At 37.9% G+C, this 12428-nt stretch overlaps 1 pseudogene; it reads left to right on the top strand.

The window, feature by feature from the left end:
• The first annotated feature begins 305 nt into the window (after positions 1–305).
• LOC111761817 (U2 spliceosomal RNA) lies at positions 306–480 on the top strand (annotated as a pseudogene).
• The last annotated feature ends 11948 nt before the right edge of the window (positions 481–12428 follow it).

Here is a 12428-nt window from a genome sequence, read left to right as displayed (position 1 = left end):
TTTTAAATTGGGTTGTTTGTCATTTCATTGTTGGGTTGTAGGATTTCTTTATATATTCTGGATATTAAAACTTTATTGGATATATGGTTTCCAAATATTTTCTTCCATTGAGGAGATTGTCATTTTACTTTTGTGATAAAGTCCTTCGATGCACAAAAGATTTAATTTTGAGGAGGTCCCGTTTATCTGTTTTTTCTTTCTTTCCTTGTACATTGGATGTAAAGTCTAAGAAACCATTGCCTAACACAAGATCCTAAAGGTCCTTCACTACCTTTTCTCCTAGGAGTTTTATAGTCTTACTTCTTATCACTTCTTGGCCTTTTGGCTAAGATCAAGTGTAGTATAGTCCTACTTCTTATATTTAGATCTATAGTCCATTTTTATTTAATTTTTGTATATATAGTGTGAGATTGTGATCCACCTTCTTTCTTTTGCATATGGATTTCCAGTTTTCCCAGAACCATTTGTTGAAGAGACCTATTTGTTCCAAGTTGAGTGGACTTGGCAGCATTGTCAAAAATCAGTAACGGGGAGTGGATGTAGCTCAGTGGTTGAGTGCCTGCTTTCCATGTACGAGATCCTGGCTTTAGTCCCTGGTACCTCCTAAAAAAAATCAATTGGCCATAGATGTGAAGGCCTACTTCTCAACTCTTGGTTCGATTCCATTGTGCCAGTACTATGCTGTTTGGACCACTGTAGTTTTGTAGTAAGTTTTAAAGTCAGTCATTCTTTTTTATTTGTTTTTCTATTTGAGTCCCCTTATCCTTCCAAATAAATTTGATAATTGGCTTTTCTATTTCTGCAAAAAAAAGAAGCTTTTGGAATTTTTATTAACATTGCACTGAATCTATAAATCATTTTGGGTAGAACTGACTTCTTAACAATATTTAGCCTTCCAGTCCATGTCCTTCCATTTATTTAGATCTTATTTGATTTCTTTTAGCAACATTTTCTGTGTATAAGTCCTTTATGTAGAATGCATTTTGGTTAAATGTATTCTGAGACATTTGATTCTTTATGTTGCTATTATAAATGAATTTTTTTTCTTGATTTCCTCTCAGATGTCTTATTACTAGTGTATAGACATACTGATGTTTATGTGTTGATCTTGTAACCCACTATTTTTCTGAATTTATTAACTCTAGTAGCTTTGTTGTAGATTTTTTAGAACTTTTTATATACAGGATCATGTCATCTGCAAATGTGCTTCTTCCTTTCCAATTTGGATGCCTTTTATTTCTTCTTCTTGCCTAACTGCTCTGGCTACAATTTCCAATACAATGTTGAATAACAGTCGTGACAGTAGGCATCCTTGTCTTGTTCCAGATCTTAGAGGAAAGCTTTCAGTCTTTCACCATTGAGTATGATGTTAGCTGTGCATTTATCATATATGACCTTTATCATGTTGAGGACGTTTCTTTCTATTTCTGTTTTTCTAAGTGTTTTTATCAAGAAAGGATGACAGATTTTGTCAAATGCATTTTCTGCATTGAGATGATCATGTGTTTTTTTACCCCCTTCTTTGCATTAATTGATTTTCTTCTGTTCAACCACATGTGCATACCTGTGATAAATCTCATTTGACCGTGGAGTATAATTGTTGTATTCTGCTGCTGGATTCCATTTACTAGTATTCTGTTGAGGATTTTTTGTATCTGTATTCATAAGAGAAATTAGTTTCTAATTTTCTTTTCTTGTAGCATCTTTATCTGGCTTTGGTATTAGGATGATGTTGGACTAATAGAATGAGTTAGGTAGTGGTCCTTACTGTTCAATTTCTTTTGAAGATTTTGAGCAGGATTGATAGTAATTTTTGGGATGATTGGTAGACTTCATCTGTGAAGTCATCTGGTTCTGGGCTTGCCTTTGTTGGCAGGTTTTTAAGGACTGATTCAATCTCATTACTTACAATTGGCCTGTTGAGATCTTTTTAGGGTCAGTGTCAGCTGCTTGTGTATTTCTAGGAATTTGTCCCTTTTATCAGGGTTGTCTAATATGTTGGCATGCGGTTGTTCTTACTATTCTCTTACGGTCCTTTTTTTTCCCTTTCCCTCCCCCTCTCCTGTTTATGCTGTCTGTGTCCATTCACTGTGTGATCTTCAGTATTTACTTCTCTTTTTTCTTCTCTTCTTGTCTTTCTCGTCTTTCTAGGATTCACTGGGATTTGATCCTGGGGACCTTTGATTTGGAGAGAGGTTCCCTGTCAATTGCACCACCTCACTTCCTGTTCTCTGCTGTGCTTCACCTTGACTCTCCCCTTTGACTCTTTTTTTTTGTTGTTGTTGCATTATCATCTTGCTGCGTGACTCAGTTACACAGGCACTGGCTCACTGCGTGGACACTTGGCTTGCCACGCAGGCACTTGGCTCGCCACGTGGGCACTCATATGGGCACTTGGCTCACTGTGTGGGCATGTGGCTTGCCGCATGGGCACTTGTGTGGGCACTCAGCTCATCACGTGGACACTTAGCTCACTGTGTGGGCCCTCAGCTCACCGCACAGGCACTCAGCTCACCATCTGGGCACTGGCTTGCCATGTAGGCATGCTTCCTCTTCTTCTTTTTCACCAGGAGTCCCCAGGGATCAAACCTGGGTCCTCTCATATGGTAGGTGATATGATAGGTGGAGTCCTTATCATTTGAGCCGCATCTGCTTCCCTTATGATCCTTTTTATTTCTGTGGGGTCAGTCATAATGTGCTCTCTCTCACTTCTGATTTCATTTGTGTTATCTCTTTTTTTTCTTTGTTTTGCTAAGAGTTTGTAAATTTTATTGATCTTTTTAAAGAACCAACTTTTGATTTTGTTCATGTGCTCTACTTTTTTATTCTTGATTTCATTTATTTCTACTCTATTCTTTATTTCTTTTTTTCTACTTGCTTTGGGTTTAGTTTGCTGTTCTTTTTCTAGTTCCTCCAGTGTGCAGTTAGGTCTTTGATTTTAACTCTTTCTTCTTTTTATTCAGTTTTGATAAATACTCATAAAACATACAGTCTATCCCAAAAATACAATCAATGGTGCTTTGTATAACTAAAGAGTTGTGGGTTCATCACTTGAGTCTGTATTAGGTTGTTTTTTTTACTCCAATAATAATAATAAACAAAAAAAACAAACAAAAACTCTTCCCCTTAATAATCACCTTTTAATCTCTCTATCCTTCCCCTGCTATACATTGCTGCTATTCAGTTGTATTTATATTTTGTATAGATGGAATTAAACAATATGTAATAATTTTTTATCTAGTTTCTTTCACTTAGTGTATTTCCTTTTATTATTTCTTTAATGGAAGTTTATTAATATATTACTATATATTACTGCCCATAGTTTGCCTTGGTATTTTTGCCTGATATTCACATTTTATAACATCACTGTTTATTTGTTCTGTTTAAAAAAATAAAGCAGTCAGTATTATATATGCAATGTTACCCATACTCATATTTCCCATGAAGTTTTACTGCGCTATACAGTCCCATGATACATTTATAGCTTTCCTTATAGTAATATACAGAACCTTAGACTTTCCCTTTCAACCACTATCTTTCCCATATATTAATACTGTTAGTTGCAAACATTATGATGTGCTTTTGCCATTTCTGTTCAAATCCTCAAATCCAAAGATTTTGAACACCTTTTTTTTTTTTTTTTTTAACCATTTCTGCTCAGATTAAACCTTAGATTTCTGTTCTCTAATCTCATTCTATTTTCTGGTGACCTTTATCTAATTAACTCCATGAGTTTACATATTTAGTTCATAATAGTGCAGTCATATGGTCTTTGTTCTTTTGTGTCTGGCTTGCTTCATTCAACATAATATCCTCCAGGTTCATCCATGTTGTCATATGCTTTCCTCTTTTTAAATGGAAGCCTTTACCCTCCCCACTTTTTAATGGAAGTGATCATTGATACTAGTGCTTATTCCTTGATGACTTTGCTTAAAGACATGTTTGGTGGCAAGAAAATAACACACTGGAATGAAAGGTGTCAAAGATAGTATTTAAAGGAGAATATTCACATGTAGGTAATGTAAAATTGATGGCAGGGCTACCTGTATGCAGTATACAATGTGGTAAAGCATTTAGTGCTCCCTTGGCATTTTTTTCCAGGAGCACTTTTGGTGGGTAACACCTAACCCTGTCCTGCCGTTTTCTCTGGTATCATGGTGGGAAATAAGCCAGTGAACTGATCCTTCCGAGATCTTAGTTACATAGGATATATTGATTTGTTAATAGTTTACTCCTATTTGAATTTGAACAAAGCGTTTCTAAGCAGGCAATATTTTAACCATGAAAGACAAATATTTATTGCTGAAATTTCTGGTGTGTTAAGAAGGTATTTGGAGAAAGGGCTAAAATTATTAATCCCCTCAGTTCATCCTATAGACAACCAAATAGTTCTAGTTGAATGTATACTTTATGTTTTAGCAGGAATCTTTGATTCTTTTAATTCAAATAAACATTTGGAAATTCCTTTTTGTGCTTTATTGTTACCTCTAAAAGTTGTGGCAACTTTCTTGAAGATATATAAACTAAAAGGAACATACCGGTGGCCGGTGTGTAAACCTTTCGTTAGTCCTTTCTACATCTCTAAGAGTTTAAAGATCCTCAAGTCATAGACATCAAATGTAGAACATCAATGCTTTTCACATCCACAGTTTGAGCTCTGAAAATGGCATAATTTGAAATCTGAAAAAGAGAGCTAGTCATCTAATTCATTTTATTTTCAGGGAAGTGTAGTACATGATTACAGATTGAGCTTTTAGGGGAGCAATAAAAATAACTCTGACAACCATTTCCAATAAAAAGTAATTTTTCACTGGACAGCGTGGCCAATCAATGAAGACGTTTTTGAAGTTCTTGTTTGGCAATGCATTTGGAGATATTGTGTGTCTAAGGGCAGCCACCAGAGACAAGAATACATGATTGATGTAGGACAAAAAAAGCAGACAACCTTATTTTAAGAGAAGTATTTTATGACCTTCAAGTTTTAAAATAAGATTTTCTTTAAAAATAGTTTTCTGAATAAGAATCGACTGAGTGGCAATTCTCCCACCGTCTGCTTTCATGCTGGTATCATTTTTACTGAAAGTGCAGTTTAGTATAAAAGGGTTGAAATTGCAATAACTGTGGTCTAAGAGCCATTCGTGTTGCATAAGAATTTTTTCCCCACTCTGGGTACCAAGTAGTTCTATTTCTTTGCTCTGATAAAAGAGAGTTTTTTTGTTTGCTCTGAAAACTGGGGAGTAGGGAAATTGTGAAAGGTTTGTGTAAATTGACTTTTTATTCTAATTGATGACTGGAGAAAATAAACAGCAGTAGCAGTAAGTTAAGTCTATATACTTTCTCCTTGTACATGTCTTGACTTTAAAAAACAAGTTTTTAAATTCTTGGTATTGTGTCTTATTAGTGGCCAGGCATTACATTTGGTAAAACTGTAATAAAGCTTTTTTGTCCCATTCATTTGCATGAATGTGATTTCTTTCTGTGGCTAGAGAAGTACATTGATTTTGTTTCATGGAGATTAGCAGTTTAACAGAATGATAACAGAGATTACTGATTCTAATTTTTCCTACATTGTTATTGGATTTGGGGTTAAAATCCAATTGTGGGTTAAAAAGGTGTTTTCTCTTTGCTCTAATTTATGTTAAATAAAATATGTAATGATAATGACAAATCAGGTATGCTGAGTAAGCAAAATTAAGATGGTGGGTTTTTCCAAAATGTTGAAGTCAGCTGCTAAGTACCTCTTTAATTTTCTGCATCCTGGCTTGTCTCTGCTATTCTAGTGAATTGTTCTTTCTTGGTAAAAGTTTTTGTATTTTTCAGAAAGGAAATATCTTCACATGGGTCAAAATCTAAGCATTAGTCATCTTACCCTCACTCCTCCTCATTCTTTCTCTGCTCTCTATGCTCTGTCCTCCAGGTAACAATTTTTATTAGTTTCTTATAAATCCTTTCAATTTTTATTTATGTAAATACATGTTTATTCTCCCCCACTTTCCATTCTCAGCTCACTTAATATGTATGCCTGTTCTGAACCTTTCTAATTATTCCTTCTAATTATTTTCTTTTTAATTCTTATTTTCTTTCCCCCCAACCTGTAATTATTTTCCCCAGATTTTGCCCCTTTTTTGTGTGTCTTTGGGATAAACGTGAGGGTCAGAGTTCCTTCACTTGTAAAAGTTTTTAGTGCCTGTAGCATAGGGTTGCTGTGAGTGAGATAATCTACAGTTCTTAGCTTATGGTGGACAATCAATATTTGTGTTTCTCTTCCATTTCCTTTAGCCTTTTTGCCCTTCCCTAGTGAAATCATCCCTTTCCAGCATCTCTTCCCTGAGTGAAAGCTGACGAAACCCCAGTCTCCTTGTCTCTAGTATACTGTTCTCCACACTTCAGATAGAGTGATTGTGGCTTGTATCACCTCCCTAGAGGTTACACTTCAAAGGACAAGTGATCCTCTTCCTTATCTAGGCTCTTCCCACTGGCCTAGCCTCATGCTATACAGTTCTTCTTTCCTGCTCTACAGCACATGCTTTTCTCCCTGCCCAGAATTCCCATTCCCTGCTTACTCGACAAGTCTTTTAAATTTTCATCTCAAATGCCGTGTTCTCTACAAAGCCTTCTTCCCATATAAAGAGTTCCTGCCTATGGGCGTTTTGTGCTTTTCTCTATTACAGTATCTTGTTCTATTAATTTGTGTTATTGTTTGTTTTTTTATTATTATTTTTTTAAAAAAGATAGATCACACAAAATGTTACATTAAAGAATGTAAGAGGTTGCCATATACCCACTCCCCACAAACCCCATTCCTCCCACATCAACAACTTCTTCCTTTAGTGTGGTACATACATTGCATTTGAGCACTGCTACACAGCATGGATTATAGTTCACATTGTAGTTTACACTCTCTCCCAGTCCATTCAGTGGGTTTTGGAAGGATATATAATGTCCCACATCTGTCTCTGCAATATCATTCAGGGCAACTCCAAGAACCGAAATTTCCCCCATATCATATCTCTTTTTCCCTCTCTCTGTCTTTAGCAACTCCCATGACCACTGTCTCCACATCAATGATACGATTTCTTTCATTGTTAGAATCACAATAATTTTATAGTAGAATACCAGTAAGTCTACTCTAAACCATATTTTATTCCTCCATCCTGAGGACCCTGGGATGGTGATGCCCACTACACCTCTAAATTGAGAGGGGGCTTAGATCCCACATGGTTGATGGATGGGATTCTCCTGCTTGCAGTTGCAGACTTTCTTGCTTCCTTGGTGTGGTGGTTGACCATCCTCACCTTCTTGTTAGCTGAGCTGGGTAAGTCCAATAAACTGGAGAGTAGGTGTTGTAACTCTGCTGAGGTTCAGGGCCCAGCTGGCACATGGACAGTCCAGAGATTCAACCCCAGCACCAACCACAGATTCAGTAAAAGTGACAGAAGAGGCATGTGTAGAGAAGACACATCTGAGTCCAACTCCATTACACTCAGGAGTACAAATTCCAAAGTAGGGCCCACTGGCAAGGTACAAACTCCATAGCCATCTGCCATGACCATAGGACCTGGGTATCTCCATAACCCTTAGGAGTACCACTACCTGGGGTTGTATCTACTTTGGCTGTCTCTGAGATCCTGTTGAGATATGATGACCTCCTGACTATTAACTTTTAAGTTAAATTTCTTTCCTCTAGACCATAGGCTACTTGAGAATAGGCATTGTGCCTTCTTTTCATCTTTGGAATACCAATAGTCCCTAAAATGTAACATGGACCAAGTAAACCTACATTCTAGAAATTAGGTAGGTTAAAAGTTTTTGAAAACCCCAAAGTGTTCTTTTCTCTCTCTCTTTTTTTTCTTTCTTTATTTCTTAATATTACATTAAAAAATTATGAGGTCCCCATATACCTCCCACCCCCCTCGCCCCACTCCTCCCCCCATAACAACAATTTCCTCCATCATCAAGAGACATTCATTGCATTTGGTGCATACGTCTCTGAGCACCGCTGCACCTCATGGTCAATGGTCCACATCATAGACCACACTCTCCCACATTCCAGCCAGTGGGCCATGGGAGGGCATACAATGTCTGGTAACTATCCCTGCAGCACCACCCAGGACAACTCCAAGTCCCGAAAACGCCCCCACATCTCATCTCTTCCTCCCACTCCCTACCCCCAGCATCCACCATGGCCACTTTCTCCACACCAATGCCACATTTTCTTCGATTACTAATCATAATAGTTCATGAATAGAATATCAGTAAGTCCACTCGAATCCATACTCTATTCCTCCATCCTGTGGACCTTAGAATGGTTGTGTCCACTCCACATCTATATCAAGAGGGGGCTTAGATTCCACATGGATGCTGGATGCAATTCTCCTGCTTTCAGTTGCAGGCAGTCTTGGCTCCCTGGTGTGGTGGTTGACCTTCTTCACCTCCATGTTAGATGAGTGGGGTAAGTCCAATAAACCAGAGTGTAGGAGTTGCAAGTCTGTTGAGGCTCAGAGCCTGGCTATCACATGGTCAGTCCAGAGATTCAGGTCCCCTGGGTATACATTAAACCCCAGCACCAACTACAGTTCCAGTAAAAGTAAAAGGAGAGACTTGTGGACAAAGATCACATCTAAGTCCAGCTCCATCGCACAGAAACACAAACTCTAAAGTAGGGCCAACTGAGATGGCACTGAACTCCATCTGCCATGATCATAGAACCTGTGGGTCTCTGTAGCTCTCGGGAGAACCAATACCTGGGGTTGTATCTATTTTATCTGTCTCTGGGACTCTGCTCAGGTGTGCATAAGGGCAACCCCTCTGATAACATCCTGACTCTTTTTGGAGACTCATAGCCATAGAAACTCATTTGTCCTTTCCATTTCCCCCTTTTCTTCAGGTCAAAAAGCATTTTTAACTCCTGGTATTATATGTAGACTGAGATATTCTGCTGGTCCGAGTTGACCCTTTTATTCAAGGTCATTTTCTAATTACATCATCAGCTGGCACTTGTAGTAATACCTCGGTGCAAGGAAGGCTCATCCCCGGGAGTCATGCGGGGAAGGCAACACATTTACATGCTGAGTATCGAGACTGGCCGCATTTGAGCAACATGGAGGCTCTCAGGAGGTAACTCTTAGGCACCCTGCAGCTCTAGGCCTTGTTCTTATTTCAGGTGCACAGGCTCACAAGCATAGTCATTAGTATCAAGGGCTCACTGTTGGACCTTCCTTCCTTTTTGGTCTTTGCCATTGGACTTGGGGCATTGCCGCTGTTCCTCTAGGGACCGCGATAGAGCTCCCCTGGCTAGGTACTCAGCACTCCCTCAGTTGTTGTTTTTAATTGTAACCACTATGAAAATATCCAAACACCTCTATGCACCCTGGATATATGCCCTGTCGGATGCCCTGCCAACCATGCACCCCCCGTCAATAACATCCCACACCAGTATTCCTCCCCTGCCATTGTTGAACCTCTCTGTGATCCAAAACTTCCACAAAAGTCGAGCCCAATATATTGCCAGGTTCCTTTAATAGCAAAATGGAATGTAGTGATGAGTTTAAAGGTTAGATATAGAATACATATTAATTTAGAAAAATTAAGGTAAAAATAAATTGGGGTATCAAAAAATTTAAAAATGCAAAAGCTTTGTTTTTAGATATTTTGCCTTCCATCACTGCAATAAGTATTGCCCTGCATGCAAATTGGCAAGGCAACTACTTCCGTCTTTTCCTCAGGGTCTATGTCCTATCTTTTTCTTTTTTTCCCCTAATTATTAAGTTTATCTTCATGAAAGTTTTATATCACAGTAATTCATATATACAATATACAGTACTTCCACATATCCAACATAAAACCCTTTTCCCTTCCACAGCAATAATCTTTTTACATATTCATATTATATTTACTGAAACTGATGTACAGATATTGAGACAATAGCTTTCAAATAAGGTGACATTTGGGTTTACATTGTGGTTTATATTTTAGACTATGCAATTTTCTAAATTTTTAGTTATCTTATGTATTACATTATGATTTACATTTTAGCCTATCAGCCCCTATATATTTTTGGTGTAATTTAACATGTCTTATATCCATCCTTGTGTACTCTTGTGGAACACTTCTTTTGCCCACAGTTACATTGGTTCCATCTATTCAATACCTCTTTCCCATTGCCCTTAGGGCCCACAGTGACAGTCAATCTTCATTGCTTGAAGGGCCATGTTCAGAGATACTTGCAACAATGTTGAGGGCTTGACATACTCAACTGCCCTAATGCACTGGGAGCCACCATTTTTCTTGAGAAATACAGTTCCTTCTATTTGAGGGCGTCAGTCCTCCCCAGGATGTGGGTATACCTTCACTCTCATTATATGGGTCTCTATCCAATGATATAACCCACTATGGCAAAATGAGCATTCACATACTCCCTAGGAGCCTGTCCTGTGTTGGAATATCCCCTTTAAGCATCTTAAATAGGTAACCTTCCTTATTATATTTTTGAAATAGTTTTCTCAGCATTATACTCTCAACCAAATATCTGACAATCTCCTATGTTCGTATGTTGCCCCACCCTCCCCCCAATTTCTTGGGCAATATTACCCATCCTCCCATCCCTAGGCCCTCTCAAGCCCACAAAGCCCCACCCAAAGGTAACCCTATGCCCCCATTTTATCCCGTCCTTGTACAAATACTTACCTCCAGCTTATCATAGATTTCACCCATGTAGGTGTCAGCTTACATCCTTCCTCTACCCCCCAATTTCCTTTAAGCCTATCATCCAGTCTCTAGCTCTCTGAGGCAGCTTGGTTTATTTATTTCATGTCATTGAGGTCATGTAGTAGTTGTCCTTCAATGCCTGGGTTGCTTCACTCAACATAAGGTTTTCAAGATTCATCCATGTTATCACATGTGTTTGTAGTGTATTCGTTCTTAAAGCAGAGTAGTATTCCATTGTATGTACATACCACATTTTATTTATCCATTCATCTGTTGATGGGCATTTAGGTTGATTCCAACTTTTGGCAATAGTGAACAATGCTGCTATGAACATTGGTGTGCATATATCAGTTTGTGTCTTTGTTTTCAGTTCTACTGGGTATATACCCAGCAGTGGCATTGCTGGGTCATATGGCAAGTCTATAGCTAGTTTTTTGAGAAACCACCAAACTGTCCTCCAGAATGGCTGGATCCTTCTGCATTTCCATCAGCAGTGGATGAGGGTTCCCATTCCTCCACATCCTCTCCAGCATTTGTAGTCTTCTGTTTTTTTCATAGCTGCCAATCTTATGGGAGTAAGATGGTATCTCATTATAGTTTTGATTTGCATTTCCCTGATAGCTAGAGATTTGGAGCATATTTTCATGTGCTTTTTAGCCATTTGTATTTCTTCTTTGGAGAAGTGTCTGTTTAAATCTTTTCCCCATTTTAAAAAAATGGGTTATTTGTCTTTTTATTTTCAAGATATAGGAGTTCTTTATATATGCAGGATATAAGTCTCCAATCAGATATATGGTTACCAAATATTTTCTCCCATTGTGTAGTCTCTCTCTTCACTTTCTTGACAAACTCCTTTGAGGTGCAGAAGGCTTTAATTTTGAGGAAGTCCCATTTATCTATTTGTTCTTTTTCTGCTCATGCTTTTGGTGTGAAGTTCATGAAGCCATTTCCTATTACAAGGTCCTGTAGATGCTTCCCTACACTGCTTTCCAAAGTCTATGGTCTTGGCTCTTATATTTAGGTCTTTGATCCATCTTGAGTTGATTTTTGTATAAGGTGTGAGATGGCAATCCTCTTTCATTCTTCTACATATGGATATCCACTTCTCCAGGCACCATTTGTTGACTAGGCCATTCCCTCCCAGCTGAGAGGGTTTGGTGGCTTTATCGAATATTGTATGACTATATATATGAGGATCTATATCAGAACTCTCAGTTCGGTTCCATTGGTCTGTGTGTCTCTCCTTATGCCAATACCATGCTGTTTTCACTACTGTAGCTTTGTAGTATGTTTTGAAGTCAGGTAGTGTGATTCCTCCAATTTCGCTTTTCTTTTTCAATATGTCTTTGGCTATTCGGGGCCTCTTTCCTTTCCAGATAAATTTCATAGCTAGTTTTTCTAGTTCCTTAAAGAATGCTGTGTTGATTTTTATTGGGATTGCATTGAATGTGCAGATCAGTTTTGGTAGGATAGACATTTTAATAATATTTAGTCTTCCTATCCATGAACAAGGAATATTCTTCCATTTATTTAGGTCTTCTTAGATTTCCTTGAACAGTCTTGTGTAGTTTTCTGTGCATAAGTTTTTACATCTTTAGTTAAATTTATTCCTAGGTATTTGAGTTTTTTATTGACTATTGTAAATGGTATTTGTTTCTTGATTTCCTCCTGACCTTGATTATTATTGGTATACAGAAATGCTACTGATTTTTGCGCATTGA

Source organism: Dasypus novemcinctus, chromosome 26, assembly GCF_030445035.2.
Source record: "Dasypus novemcinctus isolate mDasNov1 chromosome 26, mDasNov1.1.hap2, whole genome shotgun sequence".
Classification (NCBI taxonomy): domain Eukaryota; kingdom Metazoa; phylum Chordata; class Mammalia; order Cingulata; family Dasypodidae; genus Dasypus; species Dasypus novemcinctus.
The sequence above is the reverse complement of the archived record's forward strand: the minus strand, read 5'-3'. Positions and strand labels throughout refer to the sequence as shown.